A 27843-nucleotide genomic window follows, 5' to 3' on the forward strand; every position below is an offset into this window, starting at 1 on the left:
TAGGCTGCGCCATTGCCAAGCCTGCTGCAGCATTAGAATTATCTGTCAGAACAACCAGAGTTGCGTACCACCAACTCAGCTAATCCTACCCCGAGCGTTTCTAATTGGATGACTGTCTTGCGTAGAAAGAAGAGGGAAGCTGGGGGTAATCCCTATTCATCTAAAAAACATATGTTTTAGGCCCAACCTGTTTTGGCAAAGCCTCTTCACGACAGGAACACCAAAACTTGTGTGGCAGAGTTGGCCGTCCCTTTGAACCATCTCGGAAAATGGAAGAAATGTTTATGGACCTGGTCCTTAGTAAGGCGGAAACATGGATTAGCGAAGTGTATGATTTATTTAAAGAGATTAAGGCTAATGTCCTGTCCCTGGAGGAAACAATCATGGACCCAGGCGTTTGTTTGCCTGTTGACACCTCTGGGCCTCTTCTCCATACTAATCCTCCAGCAGTCAAGGCCACCCACTGTTTTGCTCCTAGCAGTCCCACTTTTTTGTACGAGGGGTCTCTTTCTACAGCTAGTGTGGCATAGCCTTTTGTGCGCCCACCCCTTCCGAGTCCTAGCCACAAGTATGGCTTTGGCCATAAAGTGATCAAGGGCCCAGGTCTGTCCAGTGCTAACCTAACAGTAATGGGGGAGGTGTAAGGAACTGATGGTGACAACAGTAAAGACAGACAGAAGTGATCACACTTCAAGGGTGTTTATTAAACTATAAATGCAGGGTGGAAAATGGCTAACATAAGCCTAAATCTAATATGGGAGCAAGCATCGAGCATCAAATGAAAAATAAGGCAGTCCTTGTGGCCTCTTGTCAAAGTAAAAAGCCGATACTAAAAAAACCTATTGCCAATTCCTTACAACTAATTACAGAAAGAGAGTGAGATAGGATATTCAAAATAAAGACGATAAGTGTTCACAAATAATAAGTCAGGATGTGATTGCCTGACGGTCTCCCTTTCCCATGTTTTTTAGCACGGGACACGGTGGGACTTCGGAGCACAGCACACCCTCGAGCCTTCCCAGCACGAGCTAACAGTTCCGTTTCAGCTATCAGGTTCTTCGATGGTTAAGTCTCTTTGTAATGAAAAGTCTCTTGCCTTCGAGGCCTGATGCTCTCAACAAACAAACACAAAGTTCTGTTATATGAACACTGTGGGTGATGGTTTCACCCCTGGGTCCCCCTCTTCCAGACGCAGACCCCTCAGAAGTCATATTCAACAAATTAACAAGACAGTTCCTTTCTCAGTGAACTTTGAGTGATAACTTTCTACCCAAAGATCTCCCTCGGCTGGGCACGGACCCCAGATGACAAAGGGGCACTTTCCTTCCCCTTGTCTTGCAATGCTTCTTGCTTTCACCAATCTTAATGTCTTTTTAAACAGATTTTCAGTCTTTTTCCTTGGTTGTCGGCTTCCTCTGCCGGGTTCAATCTTGCCAATCTTCTTGAAACACAGTTCATGTACTAATTTTCATCATGCGGGATTCACTTACCTTAGCTTTCACAATTCTCTGATGGTCAAAGACTTTCGACAGTACAGAGGATTTTACAAGACCACTGTATAGCTACTTTGACTGTTCTTTGCCTCTTTCCAAGGATTTCTGGTTACGGTAGTCTTTACCATTGGGTAATTGCCCAGAGTTTCCTGCGTGAGCACCCACATGGTGCCATTCTCCTCTGTATCTGGTTTTCCCCCTCCTCCGTTAATAGTATATTTTTGCTTTTCAAAGTTGAATTTAGCCATCGGCTACTTTTCAGTCAACACAGTTCGGTTTCTAATTGACGCTCCCTTCGACTCACCAGCTGTGATGAACTGCTTTGCTTCCTTTCACCTTTGAGTCAATGTTGGTACCATAGAGACAAGTGTCTCTCCATGACTTGGCAATCAGTGGAGGAGGGTCTGGTGTTGTGTTGACATCTGGTGCAATGCACGCTGGCTATTGTTCACAGACTTATCAGTCCCTCTGCAGAGGTTTCACAGGCCTTGGTTGGAAAGGGCAAGGTTGACTCTCTCCTTGTCACCATCTCGGTCTGTGCTGTCTTTCTCCTCCTCTTGAACTGATGTGCTAAGTTAGCTCTTACATCGTGCTGTCGCCCTTGCTAGTAGTTGTAATATCCATGCTACTAGGAAGAAGAGCACGAGAAGCCAGCATGAGAAGCCGGGAGCGTGCCAGAGACATGACGTAGGGAAATGGAATGTTGAATACGGGTTGAAGATCAACTGCTGCCAGCCCGGGCTGAAGGATGCACAATCTCCCTCCTCCCTAATGTTTGTAACTACTTATAATAATAAATAAATCTCACGTTAACTTACTCCTTAGTCTCTTCCTGTTTCACCGCCGGACACTTCAAATGGCGACGAGGAATTCATTTTACACCATCCAGCTGACATAATAGACCGCTCCGCTCAGGCCCGAGCGTTGCAGCGGCCCGAATTGTCTAACGGTAACATTTTGAATATTGTTGTATATACGGAGTAGCTTAATGTCTTGTTGATTTGCCGTGACTCCACCAGAGCTCCGTGAAATTTTTGTCAATTACGTCCATTCATTTCCTCTTTTTCCACACGCATGCGTGTTGAATGCCTGCCTCTTAAAGGGACATACATGCTATTTTGTCTGCACAAACCAAACAACGTGAGAAAGGAAGGTGCTGCAAGCGTTTGAGCCCTGTCACATTTGTGGCGCTCATGTCATTCAGGAAATGTTGTAATTGAAAAGGAAACAACGCTGTTTTCCCAAGTAATTCTGATGTCAAAGCATTTAGAAACAATATTAGTATACTGTGTTGAAGTTACAATGAACATTTAAGGGCACATTTTAGTCAAACAACCAGTTTATTCCGTGCCTCATTGACTATTTTACATTCATTGAGGAGATTCATCCTGCATTATTTTAGAGGAGCATCAGCACTCCGTTTGGCACTATATTAAACCACATTAACGATTAGTGGATTATATATCATATACAGTGGGCAGTGATGGCATTTAGTAGTGTGCCTCCTCCAGCATTGTTTATGCCTGATACAGATGAACCCATCATTCCTTGGAAAAGATGGATACAGTCCTTTGAACATTATGTGGGTGTGGTGTGTGGACCTAATTGCAGTGCTGACAAGAGAAAATCATTATTATTGCACTGTTTAGGACCTGCTGGTCAGGAAAAATATGAATCCTTACCAGAACTTACTGCTGATGAAGATGTAGACATTAATGAGTATGAACGCACAGTAAAGAAAATAAACAAACACTATGAAAAAAAAGTGAGTATTATTCTGGAGAGGTACAAGTTTGGCAAAAGGACACACGAGGAGGGAGAAAGTGTTGAAAAATATGTGACTGCTTTACGCAAACTTGCCAAAACCTGTAACTTCAATGAGCAATTAGATGAAAGGCTAAGAGACCAATTCATGTTGGAATGCAGAAGTGCTAAAGTAAGAGAGAAGTTATGGTCGGAAAATGATCCTTCATTAGATATTGTGCTTAGAGTAGCAAAAGAAGTGGAGCACACTGAGGAATGTGTGAAAGAACTGGAGAACAAGATGAAATCTGTCAAATTAGAGGCAAGCAGTCTGAAACTTGCTAAATTAACATGTGAAAATGCCGATGAAAAAGAATCCATAGCTATGGTGACCAACTCCAGAATAAAGAAGAAAGTGTACAATAAGTCACATCAATCACCACCGGACAGAGGCAAGCACAAACTCAATCAGAAAAACATTCCAAGCAACTACTGCAGGAAGGAAAATTCCAATATCAACTTAAGGAAGAAACGTCAAGGCAGATGTTACAGATGCGACAGTGCTAATCATTGGGCAGACGATCCCAAATGCCCAGCATTGAAGATCATATGTAGTAGTTACAAAGGAAAGGCACACTATTCCAAGTGTTGCAGATTTCGCAGCATGTCTACCAACTGGATAGGTGGGAATTCAAGTAGTGACCGCAGTGATCAAGATGAAGGTGAAGAATGTGTATTTGTGGTCATGAATGATGAAGATGAAAAAGTATTAGACAGTCCCAAAGCTAAAGTTCATCTTGATGGTGTCGAAATTGACATGATGATTGATACAGGAGCAAAGTATACATTAGTACCACAACAACTATGGGATAAAAAAAGACATGAATATCTACATGAGACAGATATTAAACCCAGGGCATATGGTGGTGTGAAAATAGATACCATAGGATGGTTTTGGGGAAATTTGAAATTTAAAGGAAGAAGAGCCAATGGAAAGATCTGCATCACTGACTCAGGTCAAACTCCCCTATTAAGCTGGACACATCAAAGCAAATTACAAGTGAAAATTGATTCCATTAGTGAAGAATCTGTGTTTGCTGTTCAGGATGAACTGAATAAACGGGAAAATATTCCCGAAGTGAAGAATTACACTTCTCAAGATGTCATGACAGAAGTGCTTCGTGAAGGGATCGGATGTCTTCGGGGATATGTGCATGAGATAAGACTTAAATCCAATCATACGCCTGTAGTACAGAAATGAAGGAATATTCCTATATACATGAGAGATGATGTCAGGAGAGAGATTAAACTCATGGAAAGTGAAGGCATAATTGAAAGCATAAACGCCAGTGAATGGGTGTCACCATTGGTGGTTCTCAGGAAGAAATCAGGAAAGCTACCAATTTGCATTGATATGAGAGAACTTAATAAATGTATCATACCAGATAGGCATCCTCTGCCCAATATTCAAGAGCTTATATCTACCATTGGGCCTTCAAGTCATTTCTCAACTCTTGATCTTACGTCAGCTTACCATCAAGTCAAGTTACACGAGAAATCGAAACATCTTACGGCATTTATTACACCGGATGGTATAATCCATCCGGTGTAATAAATGCCGTAAGATGTTTCGACCCATGGGCAAGTATGATGAAAGTACTGTGGTAGGGAAAATGGTAAGAATTAATTTGCCCCCTGTGCTCAGAGTAGGTCCCTGTAAATAGTCCAAGCCCATCAGAGTGTTGGAAGCATGCAAACACTGTGTCAGAACTGAGGATGGCAGAATCTGGAATGTTGAAAGAGTATGGATATGTGGTGACAACAAACACTCTGATGGTGACAGAAGTAGAATAACGATGAGGCAAAAGGAGGGAAGGAAGGAAGATCAAAGAGAAGTAGAGAATAAGAAAGTACAGAATGTTGTATGTGAAATTGTATATAGGCTAGTGTCAACACCATTGTTGTTTCATTTTATTGTATATAAAGGAAGGGAGATGTGTAATATCCATGCTACTAGGAAGAAGAGCACGAGAAGCCAGCATGAGAAGCCGGGAGCGTGCCAGAGACATGACGTAGGGAAATGGAAGGTTGAATACGGGTTGAAGACTAACGGTACTGTGGAGCGCTTCAACAAAGTGTTGAAACAGACCATTAGATTGGCATGGTCTAACGGCATGGATTGGGAAAGAGCAGTTAAGGGGAGAATTGTTGCACATCGATTCACACCCCATTCGACTACGGGTCTTTCCCCATTTGAGTTAAGTAGGGGTAGAAAGGCGCACACCAAATTAGCGCCTATGTGGTTAGACAATGAGAACAATAGAGTCAACAAAGACTTTGGATTGGTGTGTGAGCATATAAGAAGTACGCAAATGAGAAACAAAAATGTTTATGATGAAAAAAGACCCATGGGCAAGTATGATGAAAGTACTGTGGTAGGGAAAATGGTAAGAATTAATTTGCCCCCTGTGCTCAGAGAAGGTCCCTGTAAATGGTCCAAGCCCATCAGAGTGTTGGAAGCATGCAAACACTCTGTCAGAACTGAGGATGGCAGAATCTGGAATGTTGAAAGAGTATGGATATGTGGTGACAACAAACACTCTGATGGTGGCAGAAGTAGAATAATGATGAGGCAAAAGGAGGGAAGGAAGGAAGATCCAAGAGAAGTAGAGAATAAGAAAGTTCAGAATGTTGTAAGTGAGATGAAGAATGTGCAAGAGATGAGATCCAACAAGTCTGAAGTAATTTCCTTGCCCAGTCGCATCAGCGAGATGTCTCGCAGGTTCAGAAGTGGGAGAACATATCGCAAGCCCAGAAGGATGGAGGACTTTGTGTGAAATTGTATATAGGCTAGTGTCAACACCATTGTTGTTTCATTTTATTATATATAAAGGAAGGGAGATGTGTAATATCCATGCTACTAGGAAGAAGAGCACGAGAAGCCAGCATGAGATGCCGGGAGCGTGCCAGAGACATGACGTAAGGAAATGGAATGTTGAATACGGGTTGAAGATCAACTGCTGCCAGCCCGGGCTGAAGGATGCACAATCTCCCTCCTCCCTAATGTTTGTAACTACTTATAATAATAAATAAATCTCACGTTAACTTACTCCTTAGTCTCTTCCTGTTTCACCGCTGGACACTTCAGTAGTGTGCTGTTGTGCTCCACCTTTTATCTCTGTGGGGAAGGGAAAGAGCCATCAGATGTATGTGTGTGTTTCTGATCAATTGCCTGACTTTGCCTGACCCTTGTATCGGGACGTGTCAGCTAAATGGAGGTGGTGTTAGTCCATTGTCTTTCGCGTGGTGCGAACGTGTTTGTGTCAGAAAAGGGGTGGGGGCAGTGTTTTGGAATATCCTACGTGGTAGGATGGTGAAAAGGTGTTTAAAGAAGGGGGACACCGCATCTCACAGGTGTCCCACTCCCTCTTCCCAAGGAACCCCCATCCAGGGGATCCTCCCCAGGAACTGGATCCAAAAGCTATGGCCGTGTCCTGGCCACCTGGAGGACAGATCCCCGGGTACTAGACAGGGAGACACCTTCAGGTTTCTCACAGAGGCAACAGGGTTCGGGCCAGGCAGTATTCCACAAAGGTGTGTGAAAGTTGTCAATGAGCAGGATGGTTCTGTCTATATGATGAACGTAACCAGACTTAGAAACGGGGCTATTGAATCTTCGGAATCATAAAAAAACAAATGCTCTCATTGGATTCGACATACAAAAGGCTGCCTTTCCATTATAAGGGATGACATTCTGAGATGTCAGTGTGGTGCGATCCCAAAGTAAAGCCTTGACTTCATCCAAATTGTTTACACATCAGAGTCCCTTGCTAGGGGCCTCCTAAGCATTGATTATAGATGCATCCCAAGTGACAGAGTCAAAACCATAATTAGAGCTCCTGCTCACTTTCAGTCTGAGTACATCTCTCCCGCTAGGCTCAATGCTCCAAGATTGCACAGGGTAACAACTGAAAGGGCGAGTACTCCAAATCTTGGGAGCAAGGTCTCCATGTTTGGGGAAGCTGGGAACTGTAGTGGCCTGGAAGAAGTTGACTGAAAAGTTGTGGGGTTCACTGCCCCTTTTATGGCTTTCGAAAGTTACAATTTTATTTCTTGGAACATTGTGGAAATTTGTAAAACTGCTGGTTGCCCAGGATTGGTGTCTATTTCTCTGCAGGTTTCACATAAATGTATTCCAAGAGACCTGGGCTGTCAATCCCGTTGTGCTCCAGGCATACCAGTCTTTTAACACTCCAGCAATGAAGGGCCTTGAAGGAAGGCCATCCGGAGGTTTATTAGTATGGATCGATGTGTCAGTGGACTGGAAATTGGAGGCTGTACAAACTAACTGTTTAGACCTTCAAATGTTGCTTATCTGGCTTGGCCATGATGAATTGATTTGCTTAATTAACATTTACAACATGCCCTGGTTATCTCATGGCTTGGTGACTCTGGAAAAAGCACCTTAAACCCATCTGTACAAAACCATATATTCTCTACCTTCGAGAAGACTGTTTTGGATGAGTTCAAGAAGATACGGTTCCAATCAGACACACAAGGGAACTTCTCGAGAATTGAACGTCAGACTTTGAAAAATCTTCTCAATAACAAGGAAATTATCTTTCAACCGGCCGATAAGGGTGGAGCATTGGTACTGATGAACAAACAGGACTACTTGGATGAAATTGAACGCCAACTCAGTGACGAAGAGACATACCTTGAGGTACCTATGAATCCAACAGAAACAGTGAAAGCATTAATCAAAAGAGTTTTGGATGAAGCAGAGGAAAATGACGTTATTTCAGATAAAACAAGACGTTTTCTTGAAAATGAACACCCGATTATGCCAGTAATCTACATTTTACCTAAGATACATAAAAGACTGTTGAAACCGCCGGGACGTCCAATTATAGCAGCAACGAACAGTATCCTTGAACCTTTGGGACAATATCTGGACAAAATACTGCAACCACTAGTCCAAGAAACATCTACGTACGTGAAGGACACAATGCACTTCCTACAACAATTAAAAAATGTACAGTATGTTGATGGAAGAGATATAATGTTCACGATGGACGTGAAATCCCTGTACACAAACATTTCTCATGAAGCCGGACTAGAAGCAATAGAATGGCTCATTCTAAGATCGGACAAATGCCAAGGAGATCGACTGTTTGTCCTCACACTCTTGAAACCAGTCCTTAACAACAATTTTTTCAGGTTCCAAGACCAATATTTTATTCAAACATCGGGAACTAGCATGGGGGCAGCTGTGGCACCATGCTATGCCAACGCCTTTATGCATTACTTAGAGCATGAGCATGTCCTTTCGTCGCCAAGATGGGCGAGACATTTATCACTTTTTGTCAGATACATAGACAATGTCTTTGGTATATGGACTGGACCCCGTGATGAACTAGACGATTTCTTCACAATGATGAATGGCATGAACCCTCGGATTAAATTCACTACCTCAACTATCACTACTTTCATTCATTTTCTGGATGTAGAAATCTATGTCTCTGAAGCCAAATTGGAAACCAGGATATATACTAAACAAACAGAAAGGAACAGTCTCTTACTCGTGACTAGCTTCCATCCAAACTTACCATTGACAGTGTCCCTCTGAGTCAATTCTTAAGATATAGAAGGAATATCTCGGACACAGTGGAATATGAACGACAAGCGAATACATTGGAAACAAAATTTACAGCGAGAGGGTACGATCCAGCGCTTATTTCAAACATAGCAAGGAAAGTCAGGAATACCAATCGGGAAAATTTATTGGTGCCCAAACCAATAAAGTCTGGTGAACCTCTTGTATATGTTTCCACCTACTCAGTACAGAGCAATAAAATCAAGAAAATTATCAAAAAAAACTGGCCAATGATGCAGTTGGACCCCCAGCTAGAACATCTGTTTCCTGAACTTCCTACGTTTGCCTATAGAAACAGCAAGTCGCTACGCAAGAGTTTAGTGAAGGCTGAAATTTCCGTGCCTAATACCACATCCCAATATAAGGGGACAATACCTTGTTACAACTGCCAACATTGCGGGAACATCATAAAAGGCAATTATATTACGCATCCGCACTCAGGCAAACAAATACAGTTAAGACACTCTTGTACCAGTGACGCGCAAAATGTGATCTATGCACTTAAATGCCCCTGTGGTCTCTATTATATAGGTATGACCACTAGAAAAGCCAAAACAAGATGGACTGAGCATAAGTCTAACATACGTACCAAAAGTCTGAAATCACCGGTCTCAGTTCACTTTGCAGAGGCAAGACATACAGTGGCACAACTAAAGTGTGTCATTCTTGAACAAGTAGCACCGGGGAGAGAGGAGGTGATCTGCAACGTAAGCTAGCACAACGTGAAATTTTGTAGATAGAACTTTTGGACTCTTTACACCCTTGTGGTATGAATTCGGAATTTGACCTAATGTGTTATCTGTAACTTTCCCACTAGACGGTACCCACATAAAGACTCTTTCTCCCGTATAGAGGCCTCTTCTTAAATACCATAGGTCTTAGAGAAACCGTACAGAATGTACACTGTAATTATTGAATGTTTAATTTGTATCTATATATCTATGTACAGTGCTTTGGGATGTTTCTTTATATATTGTCTTTTGTATATTGCTTTCTGTACATCGCTTTTTGTAAGGTTAGCTAGGCTACTTGCAAGAGGCACTTATATGGACTGACTATAAATCACCATTCAAAAACCTGTTAAATTGCTGGCTAGTAGTTAACACACAACGGTTCGATTGATGTATTTACTGTGGATTGTCCATGCAATCAATATTCTATGATAGGACATAGGACCTCTTTGATTTGGTGTAACAGCATGTGATTCAGACCCTGTAAACATGAACCCTCCCAGTAGGGTGTATGTAACATACGGATGTTGTCAATTGTTGACACACTGTTCTTGAAAGATGAATTTTAAAACTGTGACAGACTTCACTTTTACCTCTATCCCAATGGATTGTTTACCTCGACTGAGGCATTTTGCCCTTTTACCCTTTTTCCAGAACAATCACGTTTTTCATCAGCAATGGAGCATTTCTTCTTGAGCCCCCCCTTTTTAAACATCCTAATTACAATCTTTAAGTTGTATGCAAGATGGGGGCGCCCAGCGTACCTCCCCTTTTTGGGGAATTTCGCTTGGAGCCCTCACTTGCATTCTATGCACTTTAATTACCTCGATTGAGGTCAAGAGTTAGCAATCAGTGAACTTCCCCTCAAATTGTCTCTCGAAATGGATGTGAGATTGGGGCGCTTTGCGCTCCACCTCTGGTCGCTGTGGGCTTCCACATGCATCATTTACACCTTTAACTCTTCTGTCACGGCCCAGGGCATTGTGGCAGGGTACATTTTTACCAGTAATTTTCTTTAGATTCGCTCCGTATAGGTTTACTTACGCTTTGACGCCGAGTAGCGTCTGCCGTTACCATGATAACGCTGTGACGCACACAATGCCCACACTAAGATGGCCGACCATTCCTCGGCCCACACGCGCATGCGTGGGGCTCCCTTGACAACAAGGAACGCCACTCGCAGTCGAGCTTGGCTTGTTGCTGGAGGCGGTCACTGTCCATGATTCCCCGTCCTTTGGGTAAGGATTTCTAACTGTGACTACAGGTCTGATAGATATCTCCCTTTTGGGTTTCAGCATTAATATGAGTTACGCTTTCAATTCGAATGGTCTTGACACTCGTATCCTTCCCTAGCCGCTCCTTGCCGCGTCCCAGTCTAAAGTACTTTCCGGTTCTGGACTGGGTGAGTGATTGGTTCTGGCATCCACTGTCATTTTGTCGTTTTTGCTCTGAATATTTTTATGTATGTGAGATATTGACATTCCCACACCTTCTGTTTTTGAATAGGTCAGAGTTGTGACACTGCTTCCCTCTGCTTGAGGTTAGTAACATTTACCGCGCCCGGCGCTTTAGCCATTACTTCTCAGCTCCTTTTTGCATATCACCAACAATAATGCCCCTCTCTAATTTTTTATAGGACAAGCACCTTGATAAATAAGTTTTCACGTTATATTTCACAAGATTTACCCTAAGAGTGAATCCCCTACCCTGAAGATGGATCCCTTGATCCGAAACGTGTCGGTTAATTGCTAATATCTGCAAGAAAAAGAGGGCTTCAGATTGGAGATTGTCCTTTATAATTAAGGAAAATTCAATTTGGCATTACCAATGTAACACTGAATTAAGTGTATATTGTTGTGAATACATACTGTGCAGTGATTTACTTTGTGAACACATACTGTGCAGTGATTTACTTTCACCTTATTATTATGTAATGTATGAAATTTTGTTTTGAAACTTTAATTGTGTTTAACAGAGAATGTACAATTAAAATGTCCCATTTTTCTAGGAATCATTGTGAATGCTGTCTTATTTGGAGGTTAATCTTCAGTATAGACCTCTAGGTTTAAATATGGTGTATATATATTCTTTATGAATGCATGAATAAGACTACATTGGACTTATCTCTGCCTATTAGGCAGGACCCAAAGAATTGAACTACGGTTCCTTAGGAGTGCCTCCGGGCTTACTGCTTAGCAATATGCTGTTTTGGTTTTCGTGACTCTGGAATGTCTTCAGGGGCTAATAAATACCAAGTTTGAGCCAATATCAATTAAGGGAAAATATATCATTGTTGTTGGGGATTGTAACCTGCAGATAGAGCCCTTAAGGGAACTTCCGGGGCTTTTGGATGATCAGGACTTAGCCTGGGATATCCCTGATAGGTAATCCTCCCATCAGAAGACATTGGCTTGCTGTTGAGTCTGCCTGTATAATGTTCAATTTAAATTTGAGGGCTTGCAATGTGCGGTTCTCAAATGACCAGCCTGCGCACTATACTTTTAATGATCACAATGTGCGCACCCTCATTGAATACATTTTAATCTCAGCCAAAGACTGGGCACGAATGAGTGAATTCGAGATACTTCAGAACATGGCGAGTGACCACCTCCCTCTGTCGATCTCTTTTCAACATCCAGTCTGGTCTGTTCCAATGTCTGCTCTGCCCCCTGTTCCTAGCAGAAAAGGGTCCAAGGTAATGCTTGAAATTGTCAGAATTAATGCACTGTAATATGTTGTCACATATCTATGATGTCATTCTTCTTAACTTGGAATCAATTCTTGAGGTACACACCACCAATATGGCAATTTTGGCTGTATCTGAATCAACAATGGCAAAGATTCGTCGACTTGTTACTGTCCCCTTCAAAGCCCTAAGAAAGGGCACCATTGGAAAGGATAGTTGCTATGATGATGAGTGCGGCTTAGCAAAGAAAGACATTGAAGAGTGTGTTGGTCTGAGTTCTGGGGTGTACAGGTCCACACTCTGTGTACTAAGAGCCAACTATTAAAATGTAATTTCACTTAAAAAGAAAGAATTTGCAGCAGAAAGATGGGGGGCTTTGCATACCACCCTAAAATCAGGGAACACTCCCCTTTTTTGGAAACGGGTCTCCAATAGAGATTTTAACTTTGATCAGCCCTTGTTATGTTGCACCAGTGGTGGGATGTGGAAATCCCATGTTTCTGGCTTATATTGCAATGCCCTTGCTCCTCCTCGTGCTGGTGCCTTTATCCATATGAGTGATCCAGCTCCCCTGACCATTACTGTTAACGAGGTGGACAAGGCTCTGGCTACATCCAGGAGTGGTAGGGCACCAATCCCAGATTGAATACCCTTAGATCTATTAAAATATTTGAGTAAAGTCTGGGCACTGGCCCTAACTTAAGCTTTCAATGCCATTCTCTCAACAGGGGCTATTCCCGACCCTTGGCATAAAGCGGCAATTGTCCCGATTTATAAAAAGGGAGGTAGGGATAACCCTGCAAATGATCACCCAGATTTCCTTGTTAGATGGTGTGGGCAAGTTATTTAGTAAGATATTTTTAAACCATCTTCAAGGTTGGGTGGATAGTTATGTTATGTTATGTTATGTTATGTTATGTTATGTTAAGAAAACCTTTACAGCACACGGCCACCCGAGGGTATCATGGCGCTATAAAGCGATATAATGGCGAGATAAAGCGAGACAGGCAGAGCCATGCCACACAGAGCTAAAAAAGATAGGTTTTGACAGCCTTTCTGAATGACAGATGGTTAGATAATTATTTTATGGATACTGGGAGCTTGTTCTATAATTGGGCCGCAGTAATGGAGAAGGCATGGCCCCCAATCTGTGATCGGCGGAATGACGGAACACATAACAGTTTAGAAGAGGCAGAGCGCAGACAGCGTTTAGGAGAGCAGCGTGTGAACTTAGTGTGTATATATTCCGCACCCAGGCCATGTAATGCCCGATGGACAATGCATAACGCTTTGAACTTCACCCGCTGGCCCACTGGGAGCCAGTGCAGGGCGCGTAGGACAGGAAATAATATGGAATGCCCGTGGCAACCCTAGCAGCAAGATTTTGAAGACGCTGGAGCCGCCGAATCAGCCCCTTGGATAGGGCTAGATAGAGAGAGTTGCAGTAGTCAAGCCGATTCAGCAACATAGCAGCCACAACCGGAGGCCGGAGAGTGGCAGGAATCATCGGGAGAGTTTTTTTTTCAGAAGTTTAAGCTGGAAATGCCCCGATTGGCACACAGAGGTAACTTGGGCATCCATGGGCAGGGACGCCGAGAGCACCACACCTAGATTTTTTACCTTCACCGCCGGAGCAGGAAGGGGACCAAGGGAAGAGGGCCAAAAAAGAGGACACCCAGAGTGAATGTTTAGGGGGACAGCCCACAACCAGAACCTCAGTCTTGTCTCCATTCAATTTAAGCCATTTGTGGTTCATCCACTGCCCTACGGCAGCCAGGCACCTCCGAAGGTACAACCACACCTCAGCCTGATCAAGATCTAGACGGATCAGGATCTTTGTGTCGTCAGCATAGGAGTAGCACCTGATGCGGAAGGAGCGGATGAGACACACAAGGGCCCAGATGTATTTGTTAAAAAGAATCAGAGACAAGGAAGACCCCTGTGGCAACCTGCAGGTCAAATTTCAGGGGGCTGACCGAAAGGGGGGCATAGAGAGAGTCTGAGTACGGTCAGACAGGAATGAAGAGAACCAGGCTAATACCTGCCCAAATATCGCTATCTGCGCAAGACGGGACAACAGGATGGGGTGGTCCACGGTGTCAAGTGCTGCAGACAAATCTAGCAGAATAAGAGCACCAACCCCACCTGAGTCACCTGAGTCCACAAGCCTGGCCATATCGTCCTGTACTGACACCAGAACACTCTTAGTGCCCCTGCCAGGCCTAAAGCCCGACTGGACAGGGTATGTGGACAGTAAAGGGGAAACGAGGGATTCTAAAAGTTTAGTGAGAAAAGGAAGCAAAGAGATGGCGCAAACATTAGACAGAACAGAGGGATCCAGTGAAGGCTTTTTTAAAAGAGGGATAACCAAAGCAGATTTAAGCTCCAGCAGGATATACCCGCACTGGCAAGAGTGGTTCAAGGCAGGTCTAATTTCTACCAGAAGATTAGGAGAGATCTTCTTCATAATCAATAAAGGTACTGCATCAGATGGAGCTCATGATTTTAGCTTAAGAATGGCCATTGCCACAATCTCCTGGGAGAACATAGGAAAGGAGGACATAGTGGCAATGACATCATATCAGATTTGCAGGCAGGGTTTAGGAAAAAAGGGACACGATTCACCAGAGTTTGAGTCTATCCTTGATAATTCAAAAGTATACAGGTCTCTTGAAAATTAATGTGTATGTGGTTTTTCTTGACGTAAGTATAGCTTTTGATCCTGTTCCAAGGGAAATGCTCTGGCAAATGTTGTCTAGACTAGGGCCACCATCGAACCTGACCCATGTTCTAGTTCAGTTGTATTCAAATATAACTGCTTGTGTTCGGTATGGATTGGATGGAGAGACTATTGATCAATTTGAAGCCTCTAGGGGTGTCAGACAGGGCTGTGTCCTGGCCTCACCCCTTTTTAACATTTACATACAGGAGATAATTGATAATGAATTGAGTGGGGCCCATGATTCCCTGAAACTATCCTCTTGTAACTATCCAGTCATCTTTTACGTGGATGGCACGGTTTTAATGTCAACCAACCCTCAGGGCCTAGAAAAATCTCTATTCATCTTTCTGGCTAAATCCTCTATGCTCTCTCTAAAACTGAATGTCGGCAAAACCAAATCGATGGTCTTTAGCCCTCAACACTTTAAACACAAATTGGTCTGTCTAAAAGTAGAAGGTGTGTTAATCGAACAAGTGGCCTACTTCAACTATCTTGAGTTAAGGTTCCAGGAGTACACAGGCTGGGGGGCTCAGGTTCATAAGGCAGTAATCAACTTGGAAAAAATGATGTGGAGCTACAAGATCTTTTAATCATAGTCATGACAGTAGAGCCGTGTCCCCAGCTCTTCACCTATATGACAAACAAGTCTTAACAGCTGTATTATATGGGTCAGAGCTATGGGGCCATGTAAAGTTGGGTCAACTAAATACCAAAGGAAACAAATTCTTAAATCAACTTGGATTGCTCCCTAAGAGTGCTCCATCTGCCTCTACACAGATGAAACTTGATATGAAAGCCAATATCACCTGGGCAAAGTGTAATCCAGGTTTCTTTTTGTTAAGGGTTTGGTATCAATCAGGCTTGGAAAAATCCAGGGAGGCTTTGCTGCATCTAATGTCCTTAAATTGAGGCAAAAGCCTTAAATGGATGGCCCACATGAAGTTCTTGCTCCACGATCTGGGGTTAAGTGAGCTGTGGTTTTACCCAAGGGGTAGTTGTCACTCCATTCTTATTAAAGCTAAAATCTCTGCAAAGCAAAGTGCAATGGAACTACTTTTTGTTGATGCTGCCAAAAATAACCTTGGCCGTGAATATGCTGTAAATAACACAGAGTTTGGGTTTAAGCAATACTTAGATGAAATTAGCCTGCCCTTCGAGTGATCCCTGTATTTGCGCTTCAGACTGGGCATCTTCCCAGTTGTTACACTGACATATGTGTGGGGCACTACTGTATCTGATATCTGTCCTATGTGTGGAAATGCCAGAGAAATACCTTTACATTTTTTCTTGCTATGCGAAAAATCCCTGAGGTTGAGACTATTGTATTTAAAACCGATTTTAAGAGAAGCTGGCACACGCGCCTTAAAGGCTAATATGTTGTTTTTAACTTATTCTTCGTCTGCTCCGGTAGTTTTTGCTACCGCCCATTATAGCCATCGTACATGGTTGCTTTGAAAGAGGTTTTAATGTTAATATGAGGAAAACTAGCTAGCTCTGGTGTTTTATTTATTAGGGCTGTGAGCTTTGCTCTCCTTGTTATTTTGTATCTGCTTAATACTCACTGTAATTGGTTTCGAGGTGTGTCAAAAATTCCAATGTGTATTGTTCTTAATAAAATGTGCATTTTCATTGTAAACTTGATGGTTGTACTACCCAAATAAACGTTTTTTGATGATGAACCAGATTTGGTTATGAATTAGCCTCCTTCTGCATGGAGTAACATACATTTAACAGAGTGTTATTGTGTATTGACATCAATGCTAGAGTATTACTGAGAGACGTGTTAGTAACCATTTGAGATTGTTAAGCAACTACTGCAAAATTGGCTTCCTTAAAATAATTCACAATTTTCCAACTTTGCATGGGTCTACCCATATCATTTGGTTTATCACTACATTGTCCAGCATCCATGTTTCCCAATCCCGTATTGCAGGTGATGTCTGTTGTGGCTGCCTTACTCCGGGCCCCACTATCTTTAATTTCTTTAATTTCTTTTTGTCATTTTTGAGCCATTCTTGCAACCCCCTTCTTAACTTCCTTCTAGTAAGAGTGTACACAAAATATCTCCCAACAAACTTGCACAGTGTCATGTTATTTCAATAAAAAGAGGTACACACTTTGGTATGTGTCACCAATGTTTGGTTTAATTAGGTCAGTACTCTGGGAATATTGTGTGATATCCCTTAATCACTTCCGTTATACCATGTGACTTTGGTGAAAGAAATTACAAGTTACATGCAGTTTAAGTGCATAAGCCAACAATAACCTTTGGCGCACATGCCTTATGGTTTTCCAGTCCAATGGCTTATTCTAGGCTTAGTTGGAAATTCCTTGTCACTACAGGAATACTGAAAGCAATGTTGGTCAATTGCTACATTAGACCTTGGTTGTCTGTTGCTCTGGGATTAGCCCTTGTGTTTCTGTGTTATTATATTTAGTTTGAACATGTTTTATACATTAACATCAACAGAAATACATATATTTAATGGAATTCCAGCTGCGGAGGAGAATGGAAAAATCAAGAATAGAACGCGTGAATTGAAGCATAAAACAGTTTCCCATTTACAGCCTGTCATGATTTTGTCTGAGGCTACATGCATCGTTCCTATCTGCATTGTGCATACTAGGTTGGTGTGACTTGTGACTTGTGCCTCTTGTGCAATAAGGTTCCTTAGTTCTATTGCCAGTGGTCCTAACATGGTCTAGATGTAAGTATCAATTAGGTGCATTGTTGTGTTGCAATTCTGCTAACTGGTTTTCTATAAAAAAAACAAATGGATGCTTTTGTCTTATTTCCTGTGACCTCCTATGGTGGGTCCTTTTTAAATTTGTCTTTCTGCGTATCAAATGTGTGGCACACTTAGTAGTTTGAAGAAGGTAGTGTGCATTTCCTATTTTCATCTACCCTCCAACCTTTGCTCAGACCTCACAAGCCAAAATCCATCACTGGCTCTCTTTCTGCTAATGACTTTGCTCAATACCTTTTGTCTAAAATCTTTAAAATGTGTTACACTCTCTCAGCTCTCATCTCTCTCCCTCCCCAACTCTCCTTATGACCACCAACTCTCCCCGAACCTCTTCTACTACTACTTCTACCCTACCTCTAAAACTGAATTAGAACCCATCCTTTGCAGTGCCAACCCACCTTGTGCTCTTGTCCTGACCTTTTTGCTCCCTAAATGGTCAAAGACTTAGAGCCTCATTACATGGACGGCGGTAAGGGTTTACTGGTACCGGTATTTTACCGGTACCGGTAAACCCTTACCGCCTTACTACGAGGTCCCTTCGCGGGTTGGAGAATTTAACGCCTGCTTTTTGCAGGCATTAAAAACCAACCCGCAAAGGGACCGGGGAGCTAATTACGGCACCGCAATTTGCGGTGCCGTAATTAGCACCTTCCCCATTCCCATTATGCCCTATGGGGCAAAAATGGGAATGGGGAAGAGCAATGGGGGAAGGGGGAATTACCGCCCCACCAACCTTGGAATAGGGCGGTAATTCCCCTTTCCACCAAGGCGGTGCCGGTATTTTACCGGCATGGACCAAGGTGCTAATAGCACCTTGGTCCACCGCCGTCCGTGTAATGAGGCCCTTAGACTCAATCACTTGTCATTATATCTTTCAGTTCTTTAACTTCTCTCTCTCTCCATGTGAACTCTTTCCTACCTCTTTCAAATCTGCAATTGTATTAGGCCTTCATAGAATCCCTATGCCAACCCAAATGTCACAGAAAACTATTGCCCAGTGTCTCTCCTTCCCCATTATTCAAAAGTCCTTCTTCAACTGGATCACTAAGTACCTTGAGAATAATGGCCTTGGAAATTCACTTCCATCTGGCTTCCGTAGTAAACATTCCAGCGATACTGCAGGCATGCATGTCTCCACCTTTCTCTCCAATGCTCAGTAATCCAAACTCTATTCTGCACGCATCCTTTTGTACCCTTCTGATGCTTTTGACGCAGTTGGCCACTCCTCTCTCCCTCTCACTCTCCAGGATCTTGGGTTTCACAAATCTGCTCTTGCCTGCATTGCCTCCTACCTAGATCGCCGATCCTTTGAAATCTTTTGGAACTTGCAAACCCCTGACTCCACCCCTCAGCGTCTCCCAAGGGTCAAGGGTCAATCCTTGAACTGCTGCTCTTCACTCTCTATACCTATGCCCTAGGAAGACGTATTTCATCCTTTGGCTTTCACCATAACCTTTTTGCTAATGACACTGAAATATTGTTCTCCTTTCAACCCAGGCATCTCGGAATAGATTACAAACTGTTGTACTGCAATTCAAATTCATCTCTGGATGGCTCTCTGCTGTTTCATGCTGAACTCTTAAAAAAACAAGTCATCTTTCTCCCGACTTCCAATGCCATCTCTATCCTCCCCTCTCCTCCTTCCCACCCGACCTTCTTGCTCCCTCAACCAAGTCTTGCAATCTGGGGGTTCTCTTTCATAGTGACTGGTGTTTGCAACAATTCATCTCTATCACTGCCTCTACTGCTCCTATTAACCTCCTCACCATTTGGAAAACTCTAATCTCCACTCTTATGCTCAGAAAACTTGACTACTTCTCAAGCCTACTCCTTGGCGGCCTTCCTCTCTACTCCCTCTATACAAAATCCTCAACTTTGCTACCAGCACTCTCTACAATCTACCCAGATCCTCCTCCACTTTCGCCTACTGACAACATGCTGGTTGGCTCTCCATGCACAATCATTCTCTTTTTACGTTCCCTCTCCTAGACTACAGAGTTATTATTGGTCTTGGTCTTTAGCACCTGTCTGATTGTATCTCATATGACTCTCCATTGTGTTCCCTCCAATCTTCCTCTGCACTCACACTTACTGTCTCATATCCTCCCTGAGCCTCGTCTCGCTTACGCGCTTTCTTCTAATGACCCCACTCCACTGGAACCCACTGCCCATAATGAACATAGCCAACTCAACTGTGGATTTCTTCTTCTTCTTCTTCTTCTTCTTCTTCTTCTTCTTCTTCTTCTTCTTCTTCTTCTTCTTCTTCTTCTTCTTCTTCTTCTTCTTCCTCACTTGCTTGCTAAAGAGGGAGTTTCTCATGCCCTCTCCCACATCGTCCCTGCCTGACCCCACCACTGCTCCCAGTGATTATTAATAATGCAATTTGGTAAATTTAAATAGTACTCCTCTACAGTGAGAAGCACTTGCCCCGTTCGGGTAATGTTACCTTTGTTTTCTTACATATTTTGGTTTATTTTGTACCTGATATATGTTCAATTTTTTGTACACCATTGTAAAGAGGCTCACAACATTTTCTGACCTTTATGCTTTTGTACAGGTGCCTTTTGTGGGAATGCCTCTGCATCTGATGTGTTGTAAATCATTTCGATAGAAACTGACACCTGTTCTTCAAATAAATACAAATAGAAAATAAATAAAAATACAAGTTAGCAATATTGGTTAGGCCTCTGCATTGACTTCATTGAAGACAAATCCAATGTTCATGGCTTCCACACAGCCACTTAAAAGGGAGCTGACATGGTGCAGGAACCATTGCTTCATGCTTGCCTGCAGAGGATCCGGCATCTTGTGGGGAGCTGCCTGATCACCTGATAACAGTACAATGGGGCACAGGAGCTTTAAGGAGAAGTAGCCATCTTTCTTGGCTTAACAATACATACTTTGTGGACCTTCTAATAACTTAAGCCCCACGGACAGGACTTAATGAAACTTTCCCAAAATAAGTGGAATGGATTGTGTATTATTTTTGAAGTTCCATGCAGTTACGTGTGCAGAGGCCAAAGATGAAAGTTTCAAAAAATGTATTTTTCTTATGATTCAATTGACTTTGCCGGGAGAGGAAAACTGTGCATTGTACCACTTCCAAGTTTGGGGATTCATGGACAAGCTCCTGAATGTACGGACCTGGAAATTCATTGTAACATTGATAGCTGATAATAAATTAGCATATATCAACCTACGTAGTTGAAAACAAGAAGAAAGAGTTTGCAAACTGTGTGCCCTAATTTCACAGGTTTTCCTTAACCTTTAAACAGAATCTTATGCGCCTGTATGAATGCCCTTGTCTTCCGACCCCTTATAGGGGTTTTAGCTTGTAAACTCAACATGGCTGCTAGACCCACAAGGTTATTCCTGCTATTCACCCCTGAGAGCTCTGGATTCCAATTTGACTTGAAGCTTTAAACTTTTCTCAAACCAACCTGGCAATATAAATTCGATTGGTTCAGGCTCTATGTTAAGCCCAATGTCACTAGTAGTCCAAGCCTGGTGTAAATCAATCCCGTACTTTTTGAAGTACCTGAGGACAAGAATTATCGATGGGAGTTTAAATTGGATTATTTTTTTGGGGTTCCACTTTTGTAACTTGTCCCCACTCAACTTAAACTATGGAAAGAAATCAGTGGGTTCTTTTGGAGCGCAGATGCACTTTTGTCAAGGCATGCTAATGTAATAACTCTCCCAAATTCGTCTTTCTAATACATTTTTCACTGAATCATAAATATAGAGATGCTGTTTCTGTGTCTTTGAGATCATACGAAATCCAAGGCTCTAAACCTTTTATTGGACTAACTGAAAATGTTATCCAGAGATGGTACAATGCGCTGGCTTCTTTTGTTTATTCGTGTGTTATAGTTAAATCAACTTTACACACATGATTAGAACATTCTTAAAGAAACTAGCAGTAAAAGTTACATTCAACAAAGATAAATATTGTTACTATACGTTCAAATACATGAATACTGCATAAAAAACATTCTGATAAAAAATCTTGAACCTTTAAATAGACAAGTTCATCACATTATACCTCATTTATTAGATCTGATATCAGGACGTCCCCAAATAAAATGCATGTTTATCGGCCATCTCCTTGCATTCCGTCATAAAATGCTGAATACTTTCATACCTTATCTTTCTCTTTGCACAGTTAACAATGGGCCTCATTACGAGTATGGAGGAAGCCATGTTGCTTTTAGCGGCATGGCTAACCCCATACCGGGTACCGGGTCCGGGTTCCAGGAATGAGGAAATACCGGGCCATTCCGACTTTGGAGGGCCCGGTAATTCCTTTTCCCGGGACCTGGACCCGGTACATCCCCAGTCCCATTTGAGCCTCCATAGGGCTCAATGGGAATGGGGAGGATGCTAACAACGGGCCCGTTAAGGACGGGCCCGTTGTTAGCATCCTGGTCTGCTAGCACGTCCCGCTAAGGACGCCTCGTTTTACCAGACGTCCTTAGCGGGACCCACAAGCAAACCTCGTAATGAGGCAGAAGAGGGTTAACAGCGCCTGCAGCTCTACCGGCGCTGTTAACCCTTTAGCGCACTCGTTGTAACGAGGCCCAATATCTTTTCTCCAGAGGGATATTGTACCATGCCCCACACACAGCCCGGACTCTCTGTTTACTCAGCCTAAATACGAGAAAAATTCTCCTGAACATTAGGTTAGGGAATTGGCTTAAATATACCCACTGTTTTAAGTAGGAGAATGGCATCCTGGCAAATGTACTTAAACTTCTTAATTTTTCGATGTGTTCACGATTACTACACCAATGCCTCAGTCTCACCTGTTTTTTAAGATCTTGGATGAGAGCACCAGACCCCTCTTCCCAGTTTGGGTTCCATGCTATTGTTCTTAAAGAAGCCTCATTAATATGCTTGAACTCCACTAAGAATTTAGATTCAGCGACCAGTATGGCTTTCTTCAAAATTTTTAATATAGAAGTTCCCTCTGACGTCATTACTTTAATATATAACTTGCTTCTATTTAATTTAACTGTGGCAGACAAGGAGGTTAGAGCCATTTCCAATCTAATACCCTCAATAATCCTGCTTTAGGATAATCCCAGTACTCCGCGCTACACCTCTCCTTCTAATGCCTGAATGTGGAACGACCTGCCACTATCAGTAAAGACCTTGCCCAATCATTTGGCATTTAGAAGAGCCTTAAAGACATGTTTGTTCTAGTGGTAGGTGGCTGATGGATGGTGGTTCCTGTCTCTCCCTCTCTAGCACCAAGATACCTTCGGGTGAGCGTGCGCTGTACAAATTCAAATAACATAACATAAGATAACAAAAGTCACATAGCTTTCTTTGTCAGAGGTTAGTCACAGAGTGATATAAGCAACATAAACTACGAGCTGGCCCTTTCTAGCTGCATGGAAAAAGATAATTCACGCTTTAAACTCCATTAGATGCAGGAAGCTATGCATGAAAAAAGTACTTTGATGGCCACATTACCACCGAGAAAGAAACCTGAGGTCAGAAAAGACAGATAACTGGTGTCATTGAAAGTTCTAGCAGTGCTGAAAATGACATGTTAGCAAGGCACATTAATGGGCCTCATTCCAAGTTTGGTGGTGTGGGATAAAGTGGCAGTATTTCTGTTACCACCACCTTTTTGGTGCTAACGGAATTATCACAATTTTTCCTGCACTGCCAAATATAAAATGTTGGTGGATTTACTTCAAGGCCGAATTACTCTGCAGTAAATCTGCATATTTTTGGAGGAAAAATTGGGGATTTACCTCCAGCTTGTTGCAGGAGGTAAATCACCACTTTCCCTCCATAAAACAGTAGGATTACAGGACTGTAATTTCACTGGTCGTAAATCCACCAAAAATCCCCATGGTGTCGATGGACTCAAACAATTGAGAGTTACCACCACTTGTAATCCCGTGGTAACCCCATGGGACCAAGATGTGGAAATGGTAATCAAGTTTGGTGGTAATTTGGCAGAATGACCACTGAATTACTGCCAAACTCGTAATGAGGCCAATTTAACTCATACAACACTTTCGCACATAGCATGTTCACAAACTAAGGCACAAGGATTCTCAAAATGGGGTTTAGCGGGTTAAAGAAAATCACAGTATTGCAGAGCAAAAGATTTAAAGCACTCAATTTGAATTTGTTGATTTGCATTTATATAATTTCACATATGGTATCATGATGTTAATAGGTGTGCTGAACAACCCCAACTCAGTGTTTGTAAAAAAAAAAACTAAAAAAAAAACTCAGTAATCCAGAAGTGCAGCACGAGGCTCTCCTTTGTGAGCAAGAGACTAGAAAAGAAAGGCCTAGAAAAGCCATGTCATATCAAGGGTGACCATTATGGGTGGCCAGGGCACCGTCTATCGCTTACTGGAAGTGGGCACCACACTTTTTTGTCGCTTCTCCCTGATAGCACCACCCCTAAACAATTAACAAGCTTAAGAATGGCACTTCACTCCACACAGTCAGGGGTATGCATTTGTTTATTGCAGCTTTTAGAATGTAATGTTTAAATGGTGGAATGTTCTGAGTTCTCCAAGTGTGCTTCAAAGGTGCAAAAATAGGAAAATGTGGGGTCGTAGTTTAGACAGTGCGCTAGTTGATACCACAAGCATAGCAAGTGATATGGCCTGCTGCAATGACACCCTTCCACTGGCGTCCCCTAGTTAACACCAGTACAAGTAAACATGAGGTTGGTGAAGGAAGGATAAGTTCAGTGTGCAGATCCCCCAAAGTTCTTATTGAGAGTCCATTTAAACAGCAAGTGAAATTGATTTGAAGTCCCAATTTATTGGTCACTAAACAGCCGACACGTGTTTCGACCTATTCAGGTCGTTTTCAAGGCGTGATTCCAAATTAGTGATCAGCAGATCCCCATGGACGATTAACAGCAAAGTGTCAGCACTCAGTGCATGGGGATTTGACCCCTGAATACCAAGAGCTATTCAGCTTCAGACAATCCAGTCCATTCTAAAGACATATACCCATTGGAGGGTAACAAACTGATTTTGCGTACCAATCTGCTCATCACTAATTTAGAATCACGCCTTGAAAACGACCTGAATAGGTCGAAACACGTGTCAGCTGTTTAGTGACCAATACATTGGGACTTCAAACCAATTTCACTTGCTGTTTAAATGGACTCTCAATAAGAACTTTGGGGATCTGCGCACTGAACTTATACTTCCTTCACCAACCTCATGTGCTTCAAAGGTGATTGTTGATTGGGTAACCAACCATTGGAGCTCAGGTGCCCAAGATTTAGGTTGTTAACCTCTTGTGTCCACGGCAGTTGGAGTGCTAAACAGTAGTGCTGCACAGCTGTTGGTGAGAGGGGTGCCAGTGGGTCATTAATAGAAACGGGTTGCACTCTGGAACTGTTGATGTGGTTTTCTGTATAATGCATGGTTCAGAGTTGAACATATTGTTCCACAAATGCTATATCTATGCTCAGACGTCCTTATTTAGGTATTTTTTATTTTTGTATAAACAATCTTTATTTCGAAGCATATAAAAACTCCTAAAAAGACATACAAACATATCGAAAACATACAACGTCAAGGTAGAAGTACAATAGTAAATACTGTATAAACACATTAATCAGAGCAACCTCAACTGCTGGAGCACCAATGTTAGTTGTGTCTTGGGTTGCAGTGGGCACCTTTCAACAGCATCACCAATACATCCTGTAGTGTTTGTGCACCTCTGGTGGAATGTAGAGCAACTGGTATTCCTGTGCTGTGGCTGGAGATGGAATATCTATGGAGGGTAATGGATCCCCACACCTCCAGGCCAAGCTAATGCTTTCATTGCAGGAATTTCTCGCATTGACTCGTGTGATCAACATTGGACGAGTTCCAGTTGTTTCACCCTTGGATTTGCATTGCTCGGTACTTAGGGTTTCTTACAGTAGATTAGGTTTAGAGGCGTTGGCAGATCTCGCACCCCCCAAATCTGCATGGCTATAGGCACCAGGCTAGATTTTTTTTCCTTTGCTTACATGAAATAAAACATTCAGGGCAATTATGGAAAAAGGCATCAAACCTTTCTTTTCCTCTTGAAAGCAGCACATTTATATTTATGTTTATGCATTTTAAATGAACACCGTGTCTGTTACTGTTCATTGTACATTGGTTTAAAATGTGACATATGTATACAACATTTATTTCACTTATATATGGAAATACTAACATTCCAGCCTTAAGAAGATCCTTTCATAGACATGGTTTCACGTTGAAAAATATGTCTCCCCTGTGAAAGCAGTCAGGGGCCAGCCTGTTCTATGAGATCTGTCTGCACAGTGGTGGTTGCCCAAACTTGTTGGCAGCCCAGTGGGCATCATAGCATTGGAAGATTTCTCTTCCCACCACCCGAAGATAGTGAAGGTCCCTGGCACTGGAGGCATTCGTACGATTTAGGCAAACAGGCGAGAGCTGGAAGCAGGGGCGTTGTTAGGGGGGGGTTAAGGGGGCTATAGCCCCTGGTCTTTTGGTTGTAGCCCCGGATAGAATCTCAGGAGCTACAGCCAAAAGACTAGCTAGCCCCCAGTCCCGACAGTTCCAACATTAGCATAGCCCCGGGTCTTTTCCAGACCTAGCAACACCCCTGGCTGGAAGTGTACTCAACGTCATCTGTTAGCCTACTTGCCCAGAAGGCCAATAAGAAGGGATTTGGCAGAGACAATTTGGGGGTGGAATTCCTCTTGGGATAGGGTGCGGTGCTCTTCACCCGCAACTTTGAGAATTCCAAGTGTAAAATGAGCCATTCTATATGACGATTCTTTCCATAAAACTCAGAGGATAAGGGGAGAGTCATGGCTGGAACATTCAAAGTTGGTTTCAATGTGTAAAAAGCAATGTACATTTTAGAACATCACACCTGGTTTTTGAAGAGCACGATAAAAGCATAATGTGCACATTACGGCGTGGGCGAAAAATATGGCCTGACTCCTTTTCTTTTTGGAAAAAGTGGTTAAGGCAATAAAACTGTGCAGACATATTTCCTAACCATCATCTAAAAATGACTTCTCTTTGAAGGGGAAATGAATGGAGATGTAAAAAGAAATGATGACTCTGCAAAAATGTTTCACAAACAATCCGCTGGGTGTGCTTTGGTATTTTTAGACATGGCTTGGAGGGGGAGAGGGTGGGAAGGGAGAATGAGAAGGCGATAGAGGAGGGAGAGTTATAGAGCGAGGGGGCGGTAGAATAAAAAGACAGAGGGAGAGACGATGTTTTGTAAATGAATGCCAAGCATCCATTTTGATATTTCTAAACTTATAATGCTTTAAAACTCCTACTGTACTTCTCCAAAGAGTCAGAGCTACTACGTTGTGTTACAACAAACAGCGCCGAGCCGAATACCAGTCATTCTGTTGACTTTCTGACCTGTGAATGAGATCCTGAATTGGGATTGCGGGGAATGTGTTTGGAAGGACTGACTGAAGTATTGCTCATATGGAGTAAGCAGCGGCCCTCCAATTTTCCAACAAGTCACTCGTTCTATCATGAGAGAAATCAGCATTTTAAATAAAGAGGAAAGCCGGTGCCGTTCAAAGGGAATGCAGCCCAGAATGACAAAGAGATGTGAAAGACGGAGCAAAGTGCATTAGGCCGCGACCAGTCGCAGAGGTGGTTCCCAGTGCTACTGGCACCAACATGTGACTGTAGATATTAGCCTAAAGGCGAGTTCATGTATGCGCAAAATAGAGGCAAATAAGGATGGGGCTCACAGTCATCACTATAAACAAGATCCTGCTCCACTTCACAGCTGCTCGGGCACGCAGTGGGAGGAATGGGAATGTGGTGGCAAATAGACATTGCTCTGATGGCATGTATCTTGTGTCCACTTGTTGACTTATGCTCCCACAACCAGTGATTTCTGACCGGGCATGGAGGGGAAAATCCTTAATTCTATGGGCAATTTTAAGCTTTAGACAAAAGGCACCTGACCATGCAAAGGAGGGTGACTTGCTCATCCTATTTACTAGCCCACCGGACCGTGTGCCTATGCAAACCCATGTGGTCCACCTCTCAAGTCTTTAAGGTCAGTGAA

This window comes from Ambystoma mexicanum, chromosome 4p, assembly GCF_040938575.1.
Source record: "Ambystoma mexicanum isolate Mex_15411 chromosome 4p, UKY_AmexF1_1, whole genome shotgun sequence".
NCBI lineage: Eukaryota > Metazoa > Chordata > Amphibia > Caudata > Ambystomatidae > Ambystoma > Ambystoma mexicanum.